Raw genomic sequence first — 25,141 nt, 5'->3', positions numbered from 1 at the left:
CAGAGCAGTTGCTCACAGGCCGGCTGATGGAGGAGGGAGGAAGTCACAGAAACTGCCTCCATCTCCTGCCACAGAACACGGAAGAACACTGAGTCTCCCCACACAACTGGGAGAATAAAATCTCTCAGAGCTCAAGATCAGCGTGCAGAKCACTGTTATTTTATTAAGCTGTTCAAATAAGAAGTTATTCTAGGGCCACAAGTTAGTTTGTTCAATGCAATAGCTTCCTGTGATTGTTTAGTTACTCAAATCTAATATTTGAAGCTCAGTTTAAAGCAAAGCTTCACATGTTGCTGTGTGTATTGGGAGTTCTAGGGGCAAGATTATTCCTAAGATCCAGATGTGGGATGGAGTGCTGGACAGCATCCTGGAAAGGCCATGCAGAGTCCCCAGAGAGAGGGCAGCCAGTGCTGCAGGGCACTGCCAGCCTCCCTCCCTCCCCTGTGCGGGTCACATCCGTGTCTCWCACAATGGTGCAATTCAAGGACAACAGGTTTGCACTGCAAGACCGAGCCTCAGCTTCTGCTGTTCCTGCTGAACCACCCGAGCACAGGGCACAGGGGCTCTGAAAGGCTGCTTTGTGCTCTGGCTGGGAAGTTCAAAGTGACACGGTGCCTTTTCCAAGGCAGAGGAGAAAGGCCGGGAGCAGCCTGGAGCCAGCCAGGGAACGGCAGGAGTCAGGAGTGTTTACACTCTGCTACCTGTCACTTTAATTGGCCATAATGGACATGCCAGACCTCATCATATGCAGGGTCCAGATCCAAGCACTCCTTTTCACAGGTCATTGTTTATGCTCTGAAAGTTTTTACATTAAAAGGTTTTAGCAGACTGCTAATTTGATCCTCTAAAGAAAGTTTTCAAAAAAAAGCTCTTCCTTTTACTTTGAAGTCGCGTCCCATCACTCCCTGGGCTGCTTCCCACCACTGGATTATCATGCACTCCTCAGCCATCACTGGAGGCTCAGCAAAGCAAGGAGCATCCCTTGGCAGACAAAAAAACATCCTAATCTGCAGTGTTAGGAACAAGAGTATGTTACCTGCAGCACGGATAGGGCTGGGACATCAACCACAGAGTTCAGAGTTAAACCCACCACATTGTTTGCACGTTGTTCCAACATTGCTTAAGGCACTTTATCCCTGAACTGCAGAACAGTTTCCATTTTCTTTCACATATCTGGAAAAAGAGGTGCAAAGTGGCACATGCTGGCATGTCATGAGCCTGTCACAACCATAACTCAGGAAACTCCCAAGGTGTCCACTCCAGTAGGAGCAGAAAGGAGACCAAATTACATTTCTAGAGTGAAATGCTTGTGACTGTGCAAGCTGCCAGACCTCTGCAGAGTGATACCATGGGCCTTCCCACACACTGAACTGCTGGGACAGCTCACAGCAGGTGCCACCCTGCCACCCCCTCCTCCAGGACAGGGCACCCAGGCCAGGCAGCTGTATGTTGAAATGAGCTCTGGGAAACTCAGCATCACCTTCGTGGTGTGTGTGGGAGTTCTGCAGACCTTGGTTTATAAAAGCTGGTATACAACTAAAAAAAAAATATTCATATTTGCCTAAAAAGATCCGCAGAGCAGATAATAAATGTGACATAATTAACCCTCTTGAGAAGCCTTTGCCTTGAGATGAGACAATCTCATTCTATTTTTAAGTCAGAACAGCATAACAAGGAGGGAGGACAGAAAAMGTCAAACTCTTCCCAGGGTTTGCTGCTTGGGACTGCAGCTCAGCCCCTGTGGAAGCTGCCAGCAGGGCCAGTGAGAGCAGCTCTGGCACACCGAGGGCAGCAGCACCCACCACTGCCTTGGCAAGGACACTTGGTGACAAAACTGTGCCCTGGGTGCTGTTCTGGGTGCCCAGATGTCAAAGCATTCCCCACAGAGCAAACACAGAGCTAGAGCTTATGGCCAAAGGCACCCCAAAGACCCCCCAGCACAGAGCAGGACAGAGGAATGATCACATTATGTGATTTTGAAGCAACATTACAACTGAACACCGACTCTGTGACAAAGGGAGCTGGAGGCYGCTTTCAAAACATGTCTTTATGCCTAAAGCAGAGTTCAGCACTCACTTCTCAATTCAGACCCCCAATTAATCAACTCTAAGGTACAAGATGCTCCTTGCCGCTGCTGTTTGCTGCTCAGGGGACAGCTGAGCTCACACCAACATGTTTTCCTTGACAAGCCTCAAGGTCACCGGTTGGGGACTCAACAAATAACAAAACTCTTGCATCACACTTGCCCTCGGGTGCTACAGGCACATGGGTGAAGAGTTCCCTGAGTTGATTTAGTGCTGCCCCAGCTCCTGGGTGAGGAGGAGGAGGAGGCACCTCCAGAGCACCATTAGGCACAAACAGCGTGAAGAACAGGAAAAAGCTGTCCCAGGCAGGAACAGTTCTGCCAATGTTTAAGCTAATTATTTACAGGAACACTGGTCAAACTCCCTTCCCCCAAGGATTTTGGAAACTATAATTTTTGCATTTTTTCTATACTACTGCAACTCTGGTCTCCCAGCAAACACCAGGAAATAAACCCATTTAAAGAAAAAAAAAAGGGTTTTACTTCACAAATCATACTTCTGTCTTGCCACCCACCCGGGTTGGATTACACTGCAGTCTCCAGCAGGGAGGGATGCTTGGGGAATGGGAGCAATTTCAGACCCCAAGAGGTAGAGAAACATCTTGAGTTTCTCCAACACAGTAAGAAATCCAGCTATGCCTGATGATGAGTAGTTTACGTTGGCAAGCAGAGGGAAAGCATTAAGGATGTGGCTTTGCTGTAGTTTATACAAAAACACTTCCCAGAGCTCGTTGGTTACTCTGAATGCAGACARGCCTAAAAGGTAATTTACTTCATGTTTAAGAAATACTGAAGTATTTGAAGAGCTCCTCATTAGGAGGAGAAAGGAGCTGCAGGACCTTGGCTGCTCTTCAGCTGGTGGCTGGGTAAACCACAGGTTAAGGCATTTCTGCTGCAGGAATAACTGGAATTGCAGCCTTTACCCAGCAAGATCACAAGCACTGATTTTTAAAAACTTTTAGTCTCCCCATCTATTTATAAAAGACATTTTATTTCTTTTTAAACAAAGACTCTCACATACCTGTTCTATCACTTTCTTACAGTGAAGTGAAAGCACTTAACTGCAGAGGGGCTGCCAAGATCATCATCGAGCTCCACACATGACAAACACGAACGAAGAACCCACTGATCATAAACCTTGGCTTGACCAACAGGCTGGGGTGGTTTTTTTTTTTCATTTATACAGTAAAATACACATAGGCAGGAGATATTTCTACCCCTGAACCACACAGACAAAGCAGATGGGGACCAAGTAGAAATAATTTATAACATTAGGTTGCACACTGCAAAAACACAATTCAAAGCAGAGCCATCTGCAGAGACCCCCTACAACTAAGCAGCAGTATTAGCTGCAACAGTGCCCAAAGCACTGCTTTATCTTGTCAGGAAGCACTTAGAGAGCCTGTCCTGTGTCTGGTGCAGCAATCAACCTAAATAACTAAAGAAAGAACAAAAGGAATGACATTATTGTGCTGCAATTCAGAATTTAAGGGGTCAGCTACCCAAACAAGGTGAGCATTTGAGAATATTAATATTTGGATAATGGTTAATTMAGCAGCACCCCATTATTACTTTGTAAACACTTAAATATTTCCCTAGGACATTGCTTTTAAAAGAAAAAATCACAATCAAGCTACGCTTGACACATGTAACAACACTGGTTAATCAATAACTGGAGCAAAGCAATTCCATTCCCCTGCTATTTTGGCATGGGAAGTGTTTTGTTTTGCAGGCTTTGAACATGGCAAAGATTCCCCAACCACCCCGGTGGTAGGAGCCCTGTCAAGGCAACCACAGCTGACAAACATCTGCACATCAGGTGGCTTCTGGGAGACTTGCTGCTGTTTGCAGTAATTCTTCAAATAACATACTTAAAAGAAGCCCATTAAAAGAGATTTTAAAACTGCTCGAAGGCTGCCACATCTCACATTGGGTACAATTCAAGCTCCTTTCAGTTTGGGCAGACACCGCCAAGCAGCCAATAGAAATCCCACCCTCCTTCTGTGCCCWGTTGTAAGAATAACATTACACACTATTTCACATATTTGGTGGTGACACCAAGTTATTCCCCACCTCCCCCAAAAATCAGAAGGGTCACAGGCAGAAAAATAACTTTTGTTGGGAAAGGGTAATTGAGTCCCACCACTGGAGCAACCCTCCTATTCACACGTCATCTGAATGGAATAAAACAATTTCCAACAGAAGCAGTTATGATAGCATAGCAAAAGGGYTCAAAATAATCACAAATTATACTGGTGTAAGGGCCTGGATACAGGTACCATGGAGTTCATGTTTAGGGAGTCAACTTCTGAAATGGGTTCAGGATATTCTCCCATCTGTGCCTCTTCCTTACCTAAGTCGATAAATCAGCTGAATTACAYGAAAATAAATCCTTCTCTCTGTCCCCAAAGCCACCAWCCYCACAAATCTGCCACAAGCAATGAAAACACTGCTACTACCAAAGCAGCAACATGAAACTACCACCTCAAAACCAGCAGCAGCACAGCCCAGAGCAAGGAGGGGTTTGCCTGCCCTGCGATCTCTAACCACACGTCACTTCTGCCTAACAGAAAAGCACAGTTGCCCTTCTCCATTTCAGGGACACACAAACAACTCCAGGCCAGGAACTGCWCACATCTACAAGCTCTCTGCTGTGAGCTGTTTTTGTACCAAACTGCCAAACACATCTCACACAGGCCCATCAGGGGCACAACCMCTTCACCGACCGCATCAGGGCAATGCTGGTCCCACACTGGGGCGACAGGCAGCATCTGTAGTTCGGCACAGGCTGTCGTGACAGACACACACTAACCACAAATCATTTTTTTCTGCCTATGTCACCAGCATCCCGGAGCCAGCAAATGCATTCACAACCACATTTGGGTATTAAAAACATTSAACAATAAGTAATGGCAATCCAAACACATCGCCAGTGCCACAGAAAATAATTACAGAGCAAGCACCCTGCTTGCATTCATCCTTAAAATGTACTTTTCTTTTGCCTCTTCCCCTTTTAAAGRTTTAAATCCCAGATATGTGGGCATCTCCAGGTTACAGAGCTGAGTGCTGTATGAGGTTCAGCAATGTAGGAAGGCACCCCCTTCTTCCCCAACACTCCCATTTCACTCCACACAGCTGCTGACAGACACATACGGTTTTGAGTTTTCCTATAAGAGTATCCCCTGCTCACTTTCCATCGGGAGTCCAACCTTCCAGCATACATAACTCCGAATCGAAAATCCCCTCCTTTAGCAAACAAGAAAAAAACCCCAGCAGGGTTTCGCTCCACCTGCAATTTCCTGCGTTTCACGAAAACACCGATACCGCAGCAAAAACCCCAGAGATGCTTTCCCCCCTCGCTTCTCGATCCCCACCGGAGCGGAGCGGCCTCAAGGATCCCCCTTYCATCACGGATCCCCCTCTCCTCACGCCGCAGCCTCAGCGCGGGTTTCCCGGAGGGGCAGAGCAGGAACCCGCGCCGGAGCTGCGGCGTGGAAAAAACCCCGAAAACCCCCCAAACCCCCGCCGCAAACTTCCTCCTCACCCCGCACAGACACCGGCCGGCTACCGCGTCCTCCTSCTGCCGCTGCCGGGTTTCCCGTACCTGGCCCGGCGCCGGGAGGTCGCTGCCGTCCCCACGCCCCGTCCCCGCCCCGCACCGAGGGCGGGCGGAGCTCGGGGGGCGGCGGCGGCGCGGCCCCGCGGGGCGGCAACACTCGGAGCATCCCCGCCCCGCGTTGCCAGGCGACCCGGAGGGGCCGGAGCCGCGTGTTTGGTACCCGGGGACCCGCGGGGTGCGGGCCGTGGGCGGACAGCGACAGCACGGTCCCCGTCGCACGGGTTGTGTGCGGTTGGGCGCTGTGCTCCGGTGGGTGCGAGTGACGCGCGCCCGAACCCGCACGCTCGTGGGTTTAGTCGTAGTCACTCGGTTTCGCTCCAAAATAATGAGGTGTTGCTCAAAATTATCTGCAGTTAAAATGATCAGCAATTGCTGATGAGAGGGAAAGATGCCTGGGGTTCCTGGGGTTCCTGAAATGTGGCTTAAGACCCGATTAAAACCCGATTAATTCTCTCTCCATTATATAATGTTACATTATATAACATTATATTCTATATACTATTAAATTATRTGTAATTATATGTTCATTATTTATATATTTATATGCAATTTATATGTTTTTATATAATTATGTGTGTKTACATGGCACAGGTTGCCCAGGGAAGCTGTGGATGCCCCATCCCTGGAARTGTTCAAGGCCAGGGTGGACAGGGCCTCCCCACCCCAGGGTTATGGACAACCTTCCTGCAGGTGCAGAGTGTGCAGGAACACATCTGAAATGGAACAGATGATTTTCTACACTGATTTTGGGTTTCTGATGCCTCATAAGTGAAGGGGTTGCAGCAGCAGGCACAATCCCCGAGGGCTGTCAGGTCCCCAGGCAGGGACAATCTGTGGGGACATCAGGGTTTGCTGGTGACAGCTTCATCTGTTGGTGTCCCCTCATTCCTACAAGAGAGTGCACATTAAACACATGTAGGGCCTCCCCGGGATGGTGATGTCAGGCTAAAGCACCCTCAGCATGCTCAAAGCAAAACAGATCCTGTTAGGAAGTGATGTCTGTTTTGTCCTTGATTTTAATCCCTTTAGTTACAAGATAATGAGAAGCAAAACAAAAAGGCTGAGAACAGTCACACCGACTTTGTTATTTTACATTYGCTTCACTTCTTAGAAGTTGTGTAACTTCCTTTTTCGCAACACCTCGTAGGAGCTGTGTTTACTGTGCTGTCTGTGCTAATAAAGAAAAATAGAAATAAAATCTCCTTCTGTTGCTTTGCAGCAGAGAATTCAAATGCAGAAGGGGGTATACAAAAAACACTTTTTGTGAAATTCCTGTCTGGAAGCCAAACCCTGCCCTTACTGACTGTCACAGTTGTCACTGCTGTGTCACACATAGAAGGAAACACCATCCTGCAGGATTCAGACAGCAGAAAAACACCTCCCTCCCAACCRTAATGGCACTGAAAGACTTGGACAAGGAAACAATCACCAGTCCTTACCCTGCCACAGAATCTGGCCATATTCCAAAGACTGTTTTTAAAGTTACCTCCAGATATTTCAAAAGGGGGAAAGATATTTTGGGGTGTACTTTTGTAACAGTGCTCATACAGAGAGTTGCAGAGATGCTGTAAATGTAAATCACTGAAAGATCATTTAAGTACTTTATACTTCTAAAATATTTTGGACTTTGTTGTGCCCAAAGACAGGGCACTTTCCAGAGAGGCTCAAAAGTTACTTGAAGAAAGGGAYAAGGAAATTCTCAGAAAACAGAGCAAAGCTGGCAGACACAAACCCATCTACTGGCRTAACATCTCATGTCCCAGGTGTTGCCTGAGCCTGCCCTCATTTTCATCACAGCCAGCAACTTTTAGGTATAAAATATTGCAAAAGGTACAAAAACCAAAAGAAGAGAAAGAAATTAATTAGCCCCAATTCTTATATATACAATGCTTAAAGCAATTCACTGAACTTGACCCTTTCAGCRGTTCATTGAAGGAAAATGAAAAGAATTCTGTCTCTGCTGAGCACAGAAGTTTTAGAAGGGCAGGGGATGCCTTAGGTTCAGTGTWACAGCAACAGATGAAAGCCAAGTGCCGCTTCAGCCAGCACAGAGTGCCATCCCCACGAGTCCAGGGAGGTCACTGGGACTCAGCAGGGCAYGGCTGGGGGCAGGTCCTGGCACACAGGGGACCCAGCAGACCTTGGGGTCTCTGCAGTGGCAGTGGGGCTCCAGACCCTTCCTGTTCCAAGCTCTCCCAGGAAGCTGATAATGAACAGTACAAAAGGAATCAAAACCACCTCCCAGACATCCTCCTGTTCGTTAATCCCAACGAACAGGAAAGCAATCTCTACAAGACAGATTTAGGGACAGACAACTGCACTGCTTATTAAATAGGACACTTCTAAAAACTGCTTTTCCTTTCAGTGTTCAAGAGAGACAGTTGTATGTCAGGGGCTCAYTGCAGAATAAACAACAATCATGCATGAAATAATTACCTGCACAGTACATTTCGTAGTGGTTTCCTGAAAGATGCAAGTCAGAAGTGTTTGCATTSTTACACAGATCAGGCACTACTACAGACATTGTGAAACCTGACAATTACAGARCCATTACCCGACACAGATCTACTTTCAACAGTTTGTTGATGACCAAAATGTAAAATAAGCATTAAACARATAAAGCAGCAATACTTAAACTCARTATTATAATAGAGATGTTAAGAACATAAGCACAACTGTGTGGCAACMTGCTGAATGCTCAGTTTGCTACCCAGGGCTTTGACATTTACTGCACAGTAATAATTGAGAAGGCACAAATCTCTCATTGATAGAAGCGTTTCTCATAAAAGTCCTAGAAAATGTAAGTAGTTTAGACAATCACTCTTCATTAAGGAGTGACTGTATAAAACCTTTATTAAATAATAACCCTAGCTATAATACAGGTCCATTTCTCACTTCATTAAAGCTAAGCCTGATTAAGTGGAGATTGTTATAAGCTGCCTTTGATCTCCATTGAGACAAAAATCTTATTTTTACATATTTAATGGTAAAGTGATAATTTTCTGTTTAATATGACTTATGATTTGCTTCTTACAACGGGAAAAGCAGAGCATACTGTCATGGCTGAGGGAGGGCAGGTGACCATCACTGGCTTCTCTTGGAGGAATCAGGACTGATTTTGGGAAGTGACACAGGCCTTTAAGTGCTTGATGCCTTAAGAGCAACAAGGGTGCAGAGGAAGGGTGCCTGGGACCCAGCTTCCGCTGGGTGCAGCTGCAGCTCAACTGAGTCAGCGCCACGGAAGGAGAGCTTGCGTGATACATTTTTCCCATCTGAGACCGGAGTCTATTCTCCTGCCGTGATTTCAGGCAGCTGAGGAATTTGTGCAGGTTAGTGACTGCTCAGATGGCCACAGACACTGGAAATATGCTCCAGGCTCTGTGCGTGGTTTGCATGAGCAGGCTCTGCACACTGAGACCCTCCTGAGCACGGTATTTGTGACTCCATCAGCAGCAGATTTGATTMTGCTTTTCACAGGGAAGCCCGACAATGCCGGATACACCCATCCAGTGCCATAAGAGCAGGACCCTGAAACCAGCAGGGTTTTCACACTCAGTTTCCACCTTAATTGATCTTGTTTTTCCTAAATCCCTACTCCTACTCAGTGGTATTTGCAAAGTTCCTGTGCTCCTGAGTCCTGTCCAGGGTTTGAGGATGGTGACAAGTAACTGGCAATGGAGAGCAAACATTTATCACCAGAAAAGAGATGGCTACATTGGCAAAAGGATGGAAGAAGAYATCTTTAACATCCCTTCCAACCCAAACCATTCTGATTCCACAATTCTGTGATTTCCAAAGTGCCTGCTGAAACCAGGGACTCCTGGCCAGGAAACACCGGGGCAGGGCAMGTTGCTGAAAGGGTTTATGGCAGGGAAACCTGCTGATCTGGTACAAAGCACTGAGAGTTCTCTGGAGCAGTTCTGAACAAAGGCTGGCACCTCCTCTGATGTTCCAGAGGCAGAACCCTTCCTCTGCATCTCACCGAGGCATCGCTCACAGGCGAGTCACCCTAATGACAAGAAACTGGAGATGAAATGTGAAGAACAGAGACTAATTAATAATGAAGATAATGAGATCATCCGAACATATATACACCAAACCTGCATCTTAATTATCTCATGAAAAGTGGCAACTCCAATCATGCTTCAAGAGCCTTTAATCATGCTCTSTCTGATGAATATTGGTGGCTATTTKACAGAGACTTATGTAAAAATACCTTTTGTGTGGGTTTTTCCCCTACAATAAGAGCTGGCCAAGTTACTACTGCGTGTAACTGCTCTGCACCAAAATGAGATATCGCAGWCTTGTAATTACAGCTGGTCTGATCTTGATCTCATCTACTCTCATGTTATTTTGGAGTGCTTCCTTTGAAGGAAATGCAGTAAGGCTGGTGTGAGTTACTGCAGTATTATTATGAATCCCTTTTATTATGACAGAACAAACCAAGAACGATCCCTAATTAAGGCAGTTTCTGCCAAAACACAGGGAGCRTACAGTCCCTGCCCCAAAGACCTTGCAATCAGAACACTTTGAGGCAGGGAAAAGAGGACAGAATGAATCTGCTCYCAACTACAACTTGTTCCCATGATTTGTGTTAAGGGGAAGTCAGGAGGAGACTGAGATAGGATGAACACAGCACAAGTGTGGAGCTGGTGAGCTGAAGACTGCAGAGGGGGCAGAAACAGGCTGCATTTACAGCTGGCAGAGCCTTTCCAGAACTTTCTGCAGTTTCTTCCCTTTCTTCCCCATCCCTTCATCCCTGAACAGGATGAGGAGGTCAGCTCCAAACCACAGCTGCAGGGGAACACTGCTCTGGGTGCAGCAAGCACAGCTCAACCCCTGCTCCCACTCCCAAAAAACAAGAGCCCAAGTGCCTGCAGAGAGGCTCATTTTAGTAACAAAGGGAGCAGCAGTTTAGACCCGACACAATGGGAGTCTGCTCTGCCCGTGACCTTTAGAGCAGAGCTCTTGCTGGTGTCCTATCCTGAGAGCAGGGCAGGCAGCCAGGCACATCAAACAGCTCCAGTCAAGCACAGGGCTCGCAGGAGAAGGTCTCTGTGCAAGATGAGAGCACCCAAGGCAGGACAGGGCTGGCTGAGGGCCCATTAGCATCCATTCCTTGGGCCTGGAATGAACTTGGACCCGACTYTGTGACATGCAATTACAGCATGAAGACATTTCAGGGGACTCACCCACTGCTCTCTCCAGGAAAAGCCACTTGAACCTCTCTGCCATCAGTAGGCTACATTTGGTTGCTTAATGAGGCGTTTGGGGGCATTTTCTGTGTTCCTCTCCAAAACCCCTCATAAGGGACAAGTACTCAAGAGCTGTGAGTGCAAATGCCAGATAATGGAACAGGATACACAACCCCCTCCGAAGAGCAGTTTATTTTGTTTTGTTTTGTTCATCACTGCAACTGTACCATTGGGTTTTTCATGTCAAGCTCTGAAGGAATCTCATAATCATTGCTCTGAATCCATGATTAAAGCACCTTTGTCAAAAGCATTACAAAAATACACCAGGCACAAAATCTGTTCTATTTAACCTTTGTCAAAATGCCAAGTAATAAAAAAAGGAAACAGAACAGGCTACATGAGCAAATTCAAGTGAAAAATATGTAGCCTCTCCTTTGGGAATGGACTGGGAGGACTCTGCAGGCCGAGGACATGGACATATTCACTTTGCTGACAAGAGCATGGGACATGGCAAGGAAAGTGTGAGCATCCCTCAGCSACCTCAGAGCTCAAACCAAAGTGGAGCCAAGTAGCTCCATATTGCACCACAAAGATGGAATCACATTTACTCAGCTGTCTCCTCTGTGGTTGCAGGGATAGGAGGCTTCACTGCCTTTTTTATCCGAGCAAGCACTGGCTAGGGCTCAGGTGAGCCCGGAGCTGTGGATGGAGCAGGGGGTTCCGACAGCCCCTCYGACACGTGAATCTGCTGGATTATGCTTTGCATGGTCTGCAGAAGACAGGCTACTGCCTGAAAACCACACTTTTTGGTAGTTCCAGCTCTGAGCATGTTTTCATGACACGTTTGGAAGCTTTTAGTCCCTACTCTGTGTAACACAACTTGTCAGGAAAAGAGTAAAGGGAAAGAAAAAGAATCAGTAGGCCAGGATGAGAATAATTCATGCTCACCAGTGTCTAATGGCACTCTCATGGCACACACTAACAGCAAGGCTGCAGAACAGAACATCCAAAAGCCAGGAAAAACCTGCACCGAGCTCACAGGTGCAACTTCACTTTGGTCCCATTGCTCATTTGCATTAACACATCCCTGTAATCACACAATTACCACCACTTCCCACTGGTCTGGATGTCCTCACGACTCTGGCTGGTTGGTCCTYGGCTTATCAGCAACTATTCAATATCTGCTTCAGTCTCTTGATCAAAGTGCAGCTTCATGTCTTATTTATGGCTACTACTAACAGCCTGCTCTGCAGACAGAACTATTTATTTCCCCCCAAGCTTTTCTGTGGTGTTCATCACTCTGACATCTGAGTGCTCTGCAACGATTAATTTATCTTCATAAAGTCTCTTCAAAATGAGAGAAGATGGTATTCCCATTTTACAGATCAGGAGCTGCTGCACAGACAGATTGAGGTCAAACATTTCCACTCATGATAGGTCCTTGTATGAAATGTCTCAGATCTGAATTTTTTTAGGTACCTTCAAATATAACACCAAAAAAATAAAAACAAACCAACTTCAGGTTTGTGTGTTCAAATAAAACTCTGACTGGCTTCTTAGAAAGTCAGGTACAGGAACAGGAGAGGATTAGGGACTGTGAATGCTGGTGAGTGGAAAAAAAAGATGAAAGCTTTCTGACCACCAATCTCAGGAACACTGAAAACCAGTACAGATAACTCACGTGAATGCAGAACACATTATGAGCTTTAGATGAAGTGGCAAAGTACACCTTAAAAAACTAAACACATAGGGGTATCCTCAGCAGTTTTAGAACATAGGACCAGATCCTGAGAGCACAGTTTAAGGTAGGAAGAATTGCAGGTTCTCTCAACCTCTTGGTGTCTGGCCCACTGAGCATGGAAAAAACAGAAAGCTTTGTACTGTAGAAGACCACCCTGGGAAGGAAATCTTTTGTTTTATCACTGTGTTAAAAGCATCTGTGGATCAAATGTGCCAGTATCACTTTACAGCATGAAAACGCCGCCCAGGGGACTCTCAAGACTCATCTTTTCAAACGCTGATACCTCTTTGTCAGTTCTAATAAAAGACAGCTACAAAAACAAAGTGGGCCATGTGGTCTCAATGAAGCAGAGACCGTGGCAATCAATAACAGAAACAATCTGCACTTACTCGCTGGGAGAATTTGCTTTTAGCARCAACATCTCTATAACAAGACATCACTTAAGACCTCCCTTCAATTTTCCTTGGGACAATGAGCCCACTGTGCCCAAAGCACATCTGTGCTTATGGACATTTGCAAATCCAGGACAGTGTTTAGACTGACARCTTGACCATGCACCATATGATGATGGGTCACAGCTTGCAGGATGTTTGATCCTTTCTCTTCTGTCCCCAAATAGACAGTTTTCTATCTCAAAAGAAAACTCTGTCAAAATGTTGATTTTTAATACAACATAGACATTATTTTCTGCTTCACCTCATGATCTCTTTGACAGAGAGCTCAAAAGTGCCCTTCTGGCTCACAGGTCTGCCCAGTACAAGCTTCTGTCTCCAGCCCCAGTTTTTAGCAGACGAATGAGGTTAGGAAAGATAACAAAACTTGGGGAGAAGAGGGACATGGAAGTTAAAAGAAAGCAATTTTCATTTGTTGTCCCTGAAAGACATCAAACTGTGCTGCAGGAAATGCTTTTTAGTTGAGAATCCTGATACATCTCAGGCTCCAGACTGTGTAGGATTTAGATAATTTAAATTACACTGAGATCAAAGTTTTGTTTAAAAATTGCAGCTGAGAGCATTAACCTTTTCTGTCTTATCAATCTAATGCCATCTTCATTCAGCACATAGCTAGTAATGAGACTCCTGAAACAGAGCTGATCATTTAGCCCAGTGCCAGCAATGCCAGGAACGGCTGTCAGCAGGGAAAACACACCCATGGGCACAAGGTGGCCTTGGCTCAGCCCTGGCACTGCCAGTTGTGATCTCTCCATGCAGGCTAAGCGAGGAGTTGTTTGTCAGAGGGATGAGAAGATTGCAAAGGGCAGGAGCTGAACTCTTTGCCCTGTTTGGCCATTTTCACCAGGTCAAGGTGTGGCTCTGYTGTCTCAGTGATCTGTAACCTCGGGCAGTGCCAGCACTGAGCCCTGCAGGGCCCTCCCTGCCTGCTGAAATTCATCTTCCCATGGTGGCAGCACAGTGTGACAGACAGACCCCAGTATCCCTGCACAGTGACACAGACCTGCACAGTGTGACAGACCCCAGCATCCCTGCACAGTGTGACAGACCCCAGCATCCCTGCACAGAGTGACAGATTCCAGTCTCCCAGCCCCTGCAGTCCCGGGGTCTCCATGGATACAAGAGAGCCATGAACTGGTCTGGCTCCTGTGGCTCTGCAGTGCACTGACGTTGGCTGATGCATCCCTTTTCCTTCACTTTTGGCTCTTTGCTTCACCGAATGAGGAACCAGATGTTTGCAGTTCAGTCTGACAGAGAGGCACTGCCACAGTTGTGAGCAGAGACCTGGAATGTCAGGCTAGGCGTGTTTCAGTAAATAATGTTCATAAAATCATTTCAGTTTTCCAGTCTAAGTTGCAGCTGCTGCAAATTTGTACATGCCTGGTTCAGGATTTTTTTGGGGTTTAGGATCTTGGGTCATGCAGAATGTCAGGAATGGGCTCAATCACCAGTTCTACCCAGAAACAGAATTCTCATTCTTGGATATAGCTAAAAAATAGCAACCACTAAAATATTAACATACAGATGGAAACCCCTGCTACTTCCTATAAGTAATGCCTAAAATTATTTCAGAGATTATTCATGGTTGGATATTGCAGAGGAAAGTCCAATCTCGGTAAGAAATATACAGATTTTAAATGAAAAGTTACACATGGACAGTCTTATCATCTGAAACATGAATTCTAGCCTCAATGACTCAATACAGACATCAAAATCACCCAATTTCCAACCTGGACCATCCCTAGCACATTTCTTTACCTCTGTGATTTGTGGCTCCTACTCATCACCCATCTCCATTCATATTGAAATCTAGCAAGCCAGGTCCTTCCCTCAGCTCTGTACTGCGCAGCAAGAGACAGCAAATCAATTTTCTGTGGCAACAGAGAATGACAACTCAATGCTTTCCATGACATTTAATTCTGGTGGATTTTAATSTTGTCCCTGAGAGACAGGAGCTGCTGTAGCCACTGCCAGTTTGAAGCTTTTTYTTTGCAATTCAGATACATAACGAAAAGTTCATGGGGAGAGAGAAAGCAAACAACATTTTTGCATGGTGAAAGTGGTGCTTTGGAAAAAAATTTCCACACCTCCAGKAAGACAAAAACAGAGAATAAAAGGGATAAATTTTTTATCAAGCATTGCAACCAGAATTACACTCTCTTCCTCTACATCACCCTTGCCCAGCTATCAGATCCCTCAGTATTTTGTTCTAGTCTAAGCCAAGACCCAGATTTAGGCTCCCAGGGGCACAGCACTGTACTGAGATAAGCCAGCTGCAGGAAAACCTGGATTTAAACCATCAGAGTTCAGTGAGCACTGAGAGAGTGAGTAGCAGAGGGGATGTACCTAGAAATGGAGCATCTGTGAACCACCAGTTGTTCATAGGGACTGATGGACTTGCTTTGCTCCCCAGGTATTTTCCCTTCAAAGGTACATAACAACATTTAGAAAACTGTCTAGATACTACAGCAAACAGCTCTAGAGGGGCTGTGACAAACCAACCCCTAATGCAGATGAGAACGCAACAGGGATTTTATTTGTACAGTCATTTTGTGTTCTGCCCTTTGCTCTGGCCCAGCCACCTAGAGACAGAGCCTCTCAGGGCACAAAACCCCCAAGATCCCAGACCATAAGACATAAAAACATTTCTGTGCACTGATTGCCTCCCCATAATAACCTCATTATCACAGCTGTCAATCAGCAGGACAAACCAGTCACCAGCATGGGAGCCACTGATAAGGGATGCTCTCCCTCCAATGCATTTGTTGCCTGGAACAACGCAAGGGATGGCAGCTTTAGCACCCAACAGGCTCCTCCAAGCCCCAGTGGCACRAGGTGTCCTGTCCCTCCACTGCAAGGGACTGCAGGGGTCACATGAAGAGGTTCCCTTTGGCTCTGTCACACCATGGGGCTGCACAGTTCAGCCCCTTCAATTCCACACTCAGCCAGCACTCACGTGGAGATAATTGTTTGTATCTTTTAGATTTATGTCCCACAATGGTGATGTCCTGTGATCAGGCTGGAAAATGTAAGAGCATTTTTTCTTAGAGATTTCTCAGCACATACATCTTGTGTCCACGTGCTATCCTGTCTGAAGCAGCTATCCAAAACCACAATTATTAATCATTCACCTGGTACACGATCTCTGTTTTATTCAAGTCCTTGATGTACTGATAAGGGGTGGCTCCAGTCCTGACCATGCCCATATAGGSCTGGATCACTCATATCCAGTTCTGATCTCAATATTCCTCAGCCACAGCTCAATATAGTGGGGTTACAGTGAGAATTTGATCATGATTTATAAACCTGAGAAAGTAAATAATTTTAACAAGTTTCAGAAAAATACCGTTAATATTTTAGAGTCAGCAAAAAAAACTTTTCCAAGGCAGGAATTTTCAAAAACTTACCCTGAACATACAGTGCCTGAGCCAGACACTTTTAACAGATGGACTTGGAGAGCTTTTTTAATATAGACTATTAATAAGTGCAAATGTTCACAGTGATAAATGCAATGTATTTTTAGTCTGTACTGGGCCATTAGCCTGGTCTTCATCAGCACTTTTTGTCAAACTTCCTGCTTGGACACAACCCACAGTACCTCACCTGTGAGCCTGAATATGCAGACACACAATCACAAACTCTTTCCAGCCTCACATTCCTGTTTCATGGTAAGGTTTGTAAACACTCACTGGTCTGACTGCCTGCCAGGTGTGTCTGTGCTCCCACCTCACCTTATTTCTCTCCCAGCACTCAAGAATGTTCTCATAACTAGGATTGCTCAGTGATTGTAGCTTAGTTAGCCTGGAATTACTCCAGTGTAAGTCAACTTGGCATCAGGCTTTGCTATTGAAATGAATGGATTAGCTCATGATACAGTTAAGTAGGAGGACCAGACTCTGAACTGTAAACATCACAAATGCAAATGTCTTTAATAAAATCAATTCTTTTGCTGTTATTTCTCAGAGTATACACTGGCGGAGGAGGGAAGGGGTGGCTGTGAGCCATCTGTCCTCAGCTGCACACGTTTAGGGTCCCAGCCACCTTCTGTCCTYGCTGTGTCTTTAATTCCCAGCTCAATACCTGGGGCACAGCTACACCAACACCTCCAAAAWGCTGCACCGTGAAATGCCCTTGCCATGCTGTGAACCCTGGCTGCAAGCAACACAAATATTTTGAATCTGATTCCTGTGGCCTTTTCCCTGGGTGACACACACAGTCTTAATGGTTCCCAAAAGAACACTGTGGTAAACATAAACTGTGATAAGTCTGACAAATGCCAGCTGAYGTAGAATGGAGCTATTGTGTGTGTTTAACTGGAAGCAGGCAGAAATTCACGTCTGGAGTTTGTGGTTTCTTCTGGGATCGCTGCAATAGTTTCTACACATCACAAGTTTATTCCAATGGGGGATCATTTTTAGATAGAGAGCACCAGAAAGGACATGAGGAAACCAGGGGTTATTGCAGAGGGAGCCTGCACAGACAGCTCAGTGCTGCTGTTTWGTGAACAAACAGCTGCACTGATCTTCCCAAATCACCCAGGAGAGGCTTTTCTCAGTCACTGGCCTTTTGGAGGTGCTTCCACCCCTTTTGCACAGCTGGCTCTGACCAGCCTTCCATATCAATCTTCCAGATCTTTTCACTTCTCCCATGCTTCAATTGCTTCTGTTTTACATCTGGCTGACCAAAGCTCAAGAGAAGCAAGTTCAAAGGCTTTCTCAAATCACAGTTTAACAGTAGGTGGTCCCCCCTATGGCARTCACACATCTTACAATTAGGAAAAAGGAAAATGAAGGAAATAATTAGTGTCCGTAGAGGGCCCCTGCTGTCAATTACCCCTGATGTGGAGTGTCTGCTCCCGGTTTCCTTCCTGGTGGCTCAGCCCCAGGCAGGCAGAGGGATGGATCAGCATCATCAGTCACTCCGATCTGGTGTCCAGCATGACTTAAGACTGGCTTCAGCTGCCTGGTCTGATATTTAATCCCACTCCAAAACCTCAAGATACTCAAGGCATTCCCACGGATGTGACACAGCCCCTCCAGGAGCCCACACAGCAGAACCATGAACTGTGAGCACAGGCACCCAGGAGAGAGGGTGACAAGAGCCACAGCCTCCACGGGGCTGAGGGTGTTGAGATGTGAAGCTGCAGTTTGCTGGGCTTCTTGGGCTGCCTGTGTAGCTGGGGCTAAAGACATTCCAGTCAGAGCCATCAGCCTTTCATCACCTGAGCACCCCTGAGCTGTGTGACCAACTCTTCTCTCAGTCCCTACAGCAGAGTGCAACAAGTGCCCTTCTCCAGCTGAAACTCAGAGGAATKCACAGACCCGGGGGATTGTCYTTTGAGGCTGCAGACACTGCAGGGACTCACCTGGGAACACCTCAAAGGCTACACAGGCTCCTGTCAGGACAGTTATTGGATTACTGCTTCGGGCTCAATGCTTTGTGCTTTAGGCTCTGCCAGACGGCTTTAATCAGCTCGTAATGTGACACTTCCTTCTATAAAGAGCTGAGATCTACTTCCCTGGCAGCATGCCTTTCCTCTAGCAGGTCAGCCTGCATCCCTGATTTCTCCCGTGCTGGGACAGGCTGATGAAGAAAGAAAAATAAATTATCAAGGCAGTTGTAATGTCCATGTAAACCTGACAGGACATCCTGCTCAAAAAGGATATCTCAAGGAGCTCTTGAGGCTGGCTCATTTCAACTTCAGACAGCAGGAGAGGCTGAGCTCAAAACTCTTGACTTACTCCAAATTCCTACTAGGTTTAAGTGCTTGAGGTGATTAAGGAATGAGAAATGAATCTCAAAAGAAATTGGAGGTGATACAACAAACCATGGAAACAAATTTGAGCAGAAATGCACGGCAAAAGAGATGCAATCTACTAGTCCATGAAGTTTATTGAATAACCTACCTCATGAGATTTCTGGAGATAGGAGTGGTGCTCAGATCTGAGACATCCTAACTGCCCTGAAAGCTGCCCTCCAATTCTTATTTCCTTTATACATAGTTTTCTTGTCTCCCTCATCCAACTCCCATCTTTCAGCATCTGTCCAATCTTTTGCTAAGCCACATTTAGCAAGCAATGTCAAAAAATGTCAYGGGAAAAAAGCCAGCCAAGGTGGTCCCTCCATAGCCACATGTGATCTACACTTTGAAAAGTGTTACAAAACATCCCATTGAAATATTAACTCAGGCCAAACACTTGGACACCACCATCTCACCTGAATACACTGGTACCTTGCTTGGAGAAGGAGCTGGAAACACCTCCTGCCCCTCTTTTCCTACAGCAAACAGGATGAAAATTTCTGGACAGTCTCTTATGCAGCACRTGACCTGGCCTGTCTTGTTATTTCCAGCATGCAAACTCTGCTGTCACTGCTTGCTATAAAAAAGGCTTTAGTTGGGCATGAATGAAAGGCAATGACTAAAACATTGTATGAAATTGATTTAATAAGGTTCAATGATTGAAACGAGAAAGATTTTCCTTGACAAATTGTTACAGGCCAGATTCAGCCTTCTGTGACCAGCTCTGCTGTCAGCCTAATTGAAATTTGTGCAGTAAAKGGGCAGCAGCCTTTGCTCTCAATTAACTCTGAAGAAAAGTAGAAATCTTTTCAATCCTTCCGAATTATCAGTCCTTCTTTCATCTGGGTTGTTTTGGGGGTTTTTTATGCATTTATACAGCTATTAGGAATATTCGGGGATACCATAATTCACAACCATAATTCAGGATCATGTATTAAATTGCTTTCAAAGCTAGGATTAGAGAACAGGAGAAGATTGTTATTTTGTTTTGCGGAAGGAGGGAGCAATTTGCTACAAATCCTCGCTGTATGGGCTGCATCTAGTCCCAGCCCATCCTGTCACAGACTTCTGCCTGCAGATTGAATTGGATGTATCAAGTGTTTCCCAGATTTTGGTTACAGATATAAAAAAATCCAATTCTGCCACTCTTTGATTATGCTGACCAGCACCTCCTTTGGAATTACYCTTTCAGGCTTAACTGAATTTGTTTGCGGGGAAAGACAACACCTCATGGTAAATGAGTCCTTTGAGTTTGGATACAATAAAATTTGGGCTCTTTCTTGGATTAGGTGCGTTTCCTATGAGCTAAAGGCCATACTCACAGGTATGTCTTGACATTCTGCTGACCCCTGCTTGCCCTGAAAGCAGCAGCGTGTGTGCTGTTACCCAGAGGTGATTCCAACATCTTGAGCAAGCAGGAGGCATTATTTGGGCTCCAGGGAGGAGCAGCCGCWGAGGCTGCAGGCAGCTTTATGTGAAAATCTCCTTCTCGTGAAAATATCCTTATTAATAAAACAGTAGGGAATGCAGAAAAGCAGACTGATCTCAGAGTAAAATGTTTCTTTGGGAGCTCCCTGAGGAGTCAGTAGCAGCTTGTTACGGAACTAACATGGCTTTTACTGCCGCAGCATGTGAATGAGAAATATTTCAGTGTTCGGGGCAGTTAACAGAGGTACAAAGCAGAAAAGCTGGGCATGCAGAACAAGTGCCTTGAGTAACAAAACCCGCAGCTACTGGAAAACCTCCTGAAAGGTTCTGAGCATGAAACAATCCATGACCTAATTAGGTGGCACTGTTACTGGAGAATAGAGGAAGGAAGGGAAAGAAAGCAAGGGGAAGATGAAGGCGGGAGAGACAGAGAGGCCTAAATACTCAGGAGATGAGTCCAAGCTGGAGCTGGTCAACCCTGACCTGTTATTTAACACACACAAACACTCCAGGATGAGGGAGGCGCAGATGAGAGGGGATTTGCTCCATGCTCATGGACAGTCTCCTTATTTTATACACTGACATGAATGAGGGAAACAAACAAGAAACACCAGATTTTGTCGGGATCTGTAATGAACAAATAATATCCATGCTGGTTTCTGCTACTAAAATACCMCATTTTTCTTCAAGGGGAAAAAAATGGGTTACGGATCCCTAAGCAGCCTTGTAGGAAACAAGTATTACAGTGAATTGGGCCACAACGTGAGAAGGATGTGATGTATTCTGCATCTTCACCAGGATGATTCCTCAGCCCTGGCAGAGCCCAGTTCAGAGGCCACTGGCACCTCTCAGCCAGGAAGGGCACAGTTCACGTGTGCAGGTCACTGGGGTGGCACAAAGCAGCTCTCTGCGGAACAGGCTCAGCAATGCCAGAGCTATACCAGACCATCACACGAGGCTGCAGGAGAGTAATCAAAAATATCCACATGGATGCCATGGGGGACACAGGCACAATGGGCACAAGGCAGGAGGAAAACCCTCCTGCCTCTGCTATTTAACCCATAGCAGACTACACCCAAGGAGTTCACCACACACCACCTGAACCCCCCTCTGCCCAAGGGAGCATGGGGACGCACCTCTCACTCACCAAGGMTGACAGATTCTTTCTGAAAAACAACAGGCCAGACTCTTAATTAGTGAATACAGTCCCAGTGCTGACCTCAGTGAGCTGTGCTGATTTAAATAGCAAAGTTCTGGTCTGGTATCTCCCAAGTGACACTGGAAGTGCAGCAGAGTGGGCCCAGCCAAATCCTCGTTGCCTCAGCCCAAGAGGTCCCCAGATGTGCCACAGATGGCTGCTCATGGACACTTCTGTGAGCTGCTCTGGGCCAAGGAGAGCTGATGAGGTGCAGCAGCCTCATCTGGCTGCCAGTCAAGTATGACAGCCCCCACTTGAACTACACACTCAYTCCAACAGGGAACCAAAGCTACAGGGATCTGGCCTGACCATCAGATGTGTGAAGTCTTTGAACTAAATTCCTTTAAACCCACGGCCCCCCCACAGAAAGCACTTGTATGACTGCCCGATCAAAAAGCATCGATAAATTGAGCCGTAACTTCCCTTCCTCTCACTGCAGCATTCACTGYTCCCAAGAGATCTGAATCCTCCACTCTCTGTACTCTGTGACTAATCTCTTTCATCCCCACAGCAGGAGCTGTGTGAAGCGCTGCGGTTTGGGGCTGGGTGGCACGGAGGATGCCTGTCCCTGGCTGAAGGACAAGCAGACACCCTCAGCTCCCTGGAGCAGCCTGAGTCATCCCCCAGAGCACTGACTGAGCTGTGTTCCTCGGGTTACAGCTTTAGGCAGYGGAGCTGTGACAGAACTGCACAGSAGGAGCAGAGCACAGCCCTGGCTTTCCCCAGAGCAGCAGAGGTGCCACTGCAGGAGCCGGGCCAGCCCAGCTGTGAGTCCCACAGCTCTGCACTGACCTGCACCTTGTAGGAATGTGCTTCCTCACAAGGATGTGCCACCGTCTGTGCACACCTCAGCCCCAAAACGYTTCAAGCAGGAGTGCAGAATGCCTGCAGTGACTGCTGTTTGCAGCAAAGAGCGGGGAGGGGTTGCCATGAGCACCAAGCAGCCAGTCATGCCCACCCACCCCCGAGCAGCCCACRCAGCACATCACATGCCAGGGAGAAAGGCTCTGTGTGGGCTCGCTCTGAGTGCACTGYGAGATCAGCTCTTCCCGAGGCCACACTGAGGCTGTGACAGAGGCCAGAGATGGATTCAGACACCGCTATCCTAAACCAGCCATACAATCACAATCATATCCTCTCCTCTGGTTTGGGATAAATCTCCAGATATTCAACAATCACTTCTTACTCCACTAAAAGCAAACAAAAACACTTCACAAAGAAGAAAAGCTCGGTGGGAAGAAAACCTCACAGCACATTCCAGTTCTGCCTAATAAAACAGACACYTTAGAACACAGGGAACAGCTCAGCTGAGTTTTTCCCTTCAAGCCTGCTTCATCACTCTGCCTTGGGTGCCCAAGGAGTGGGAATGGCTCGCTGTGCACTGCAGGGCTCCTGTTGCATCAGCCGTGCCGGGAGATGTGCAGAGCCAGGGGCTGTCCCCGCTCTGCTGTAGGTACCACGAACACAATGCCACGGCTTGCTCCTGAAAAGAACACGCTGACAAAGGGGGAAGGGGCAGGCTCTGCTTTCCCAGTCTCTAAGATTTTCTAAGACTCTCCTTCAGCCCCGTACCACTCAGTTAATGGCCGGTTAAAGCAGCTTCACACTAATTGAAAGCAGGCTTCTGTATATTTTAACTGCATTTTAGCCCGATTTACATCCCTGAACTACAGCACGCTTAACAAAGATCACTTCAGAGGGAAGAAAACATTCCTTAATTTCAAATTGTACTTACTGAGAGCGGCTGTGGAAGTCTCTACGGGAACTGCAGAGTCTCTAAAGCCCGTCTCAGCCGCAGCAAAGTTTTCTCTTGCCTTGCACAAGCGGGATGTGAAGGCAGACCTGGGACACGCTCTGTCTGTGCTGATGCGGGCTCTCAACTGTGTATCGTTGCCAAGACACCCGGGGCAGACTCCAAAGCTCCCAGATCTCGCCCTGGCCAAGGCATTCCTAATCAAATGCTCCTTTCAGCGCGGCCAAAGGCATCACACAGGGCTGAACAGCATCGTTTGCTTTGATTCAGGTAAAGATAAACTTCCATTAAGTGTTTTCATTTGTTTGAAATGTTGCATATTAACGAAACATTTCCTATATGGAATTGTAATCGGTGCTAAAAACTACGTTAGTTTTTTTAAAAATAAATAAACTTTCTGCYTCACCCCCCTGCTTTGAGCTGCTCCGAGATCACAGAAACAATGGCAGGATTGAAGTCTGCCCTCAGGTTTGATGCTGCAGGCRGCAGTGGAATCAGTTATTTCTGAACAAGTGTAAGAATCTGCTATGCCAAAATTTCATGATCTGCAGCTGAATGATTCTTGCTGGAAACAGAGGGAATTCATAAAATCAGCAGCTGCAGGACACACAACTGAACTTCTGCATTATGGCAACAGGTCCTGGACAGTCAGCTCTCGTGGTACCAAGGTTTATCTCAAGGATTTCACAGCCCAAAATRCAAAATGTATGAAGTTTCAGAGAGCAAGAAATAGCCAGACAAGAAAACAGAAGTCTCAAGAGCAGCAGAAGCCAAACTGTCTATCTGAAAGAATACCTCTGCTGCCTCTCATCAGTATTACAGGTGTTGTTTTGGGCTCTCACCCTTCTGAATTTGTTGTCCCTTTCACAACGTGCTAATTTTGTTAATGGCTATTGCATATCTTAGCGGTGTTAAGATGGAAAAGGTTCACAGAGCTCACGGGAGCCTGTGCAAAACCAGAAGAGAGAAACAGGTATTTAAGARTCCCATTTTCCTTTGCTCCTATATTACAGCTGATCCTAAATGAACTCCAGGTTCCTTGTTTAACATTAATCTTTGTTTCTACAGGTAAGCTGACTACAGTAAGAATGTTTACATYATGGAAGTTGGATCAAAGCATTTTAAAATTATCAGTATGACTGATCTGACAATTGTTTTTCCTTTTTTTTTTTCTATATGCTCATAAACAGTTTTGAAAATGACTTCTTGAGTTCAGGTAGGCAACATTTTTCAGTATCTTTCAATTTTTAATGGTATAGAACAAACACTTCCTGCCCATTTCTATAATTTAATCATAAACTACACCAACTTCTAACATTCAGATTTCTACAACAATGGAAATTCATGAACCCTGAATTTTGCTGATAGGAGTTGCTCAAAGGGAAGGATCAAACATTACCAATATTAGAGTTTTCAGGGAGGATATACTTTAATCCTCTTCTTTCCTCCTACAGTTACCATCATAGGTGTGTAAGTAACTTAAAATGAACTCCTTGCACTAGATCACGTGTAGTGTGGTTGGAGTAAACCAGTTAAATGCACCCTCCCAGTGAGCCTCAGTTCCTGACTTCTTGTAAAGGAGAGTGAGAAGCAAAATGAGACAAGGAAGTACCACGGGAAAATAACTCTGGATTTGCATCTGGGTTTTTACACTTCATTGTACTCCCTCACACACATTTTGGAAGGAGAAAGATAAATTGCTCTTCTGCCTGCTCCTGGCACTGCATTTGCATTGAGCCCTGGGGTGTTCTGCCTCCAACCAGCTTCATCACTCTGCCCAAAAGAGATTAAGCGTGARTAGTTCTGCCAAAAAGATGATCATCTGTTAATAGAACTAGCTCTGGACACCCCAGGGAGTGAGGCACCTGAGAC

General features: G+C 46.1%; 1 protein-coding gene across 3 annotated transcripts in view; it reads right to left on the bottom strand.

Moving 5' to 3' along the window:
• RAB11FIP4 (RAB11 family interacting protein 4) overlaps nucleotides 1-25,141 on the bottom strand; it is a 111,374-nt gene that overhangs the window by 23,346 nt on the left and 62,887 nt on the right. Inside the window, exon 1 of one of the 3 annotated variants that reach the window (XM_057368823.1) lies at nucleotides 5,628-5,711. The exons of the other annotated variants lie outside the window; for them this stretch is intronic. The gene's annotated coding sequence lies outside the window, so the exon portion shown is untranslated. Of the gene's footprint in view, nucleotides 1-5,627; nucleotides 5,712-25,141 lie in introns of those variants that run through there. 3 annotated transcript variants of the gene reach the window in all.

Source organism: Malurus melanocephalus, unplaced genomic scaffold, assembly GCF_030028575.1.
Source record: "Malurus melanocephalus ecotype Western Australia unplaced genomic scaffold, MMel_1.1 scaffold_98, whole genome shotgun sequence".
NCBI lineage: Eukaryota > Metazoa > Chordata > Aves > Passeriformes > Maluridae > Malurus > Malurus melanocephalus.
Note: the sequence above shows the minus strand (reverse complement) of the source record. Positions and strands in the feature narration are given on the sequence as shown.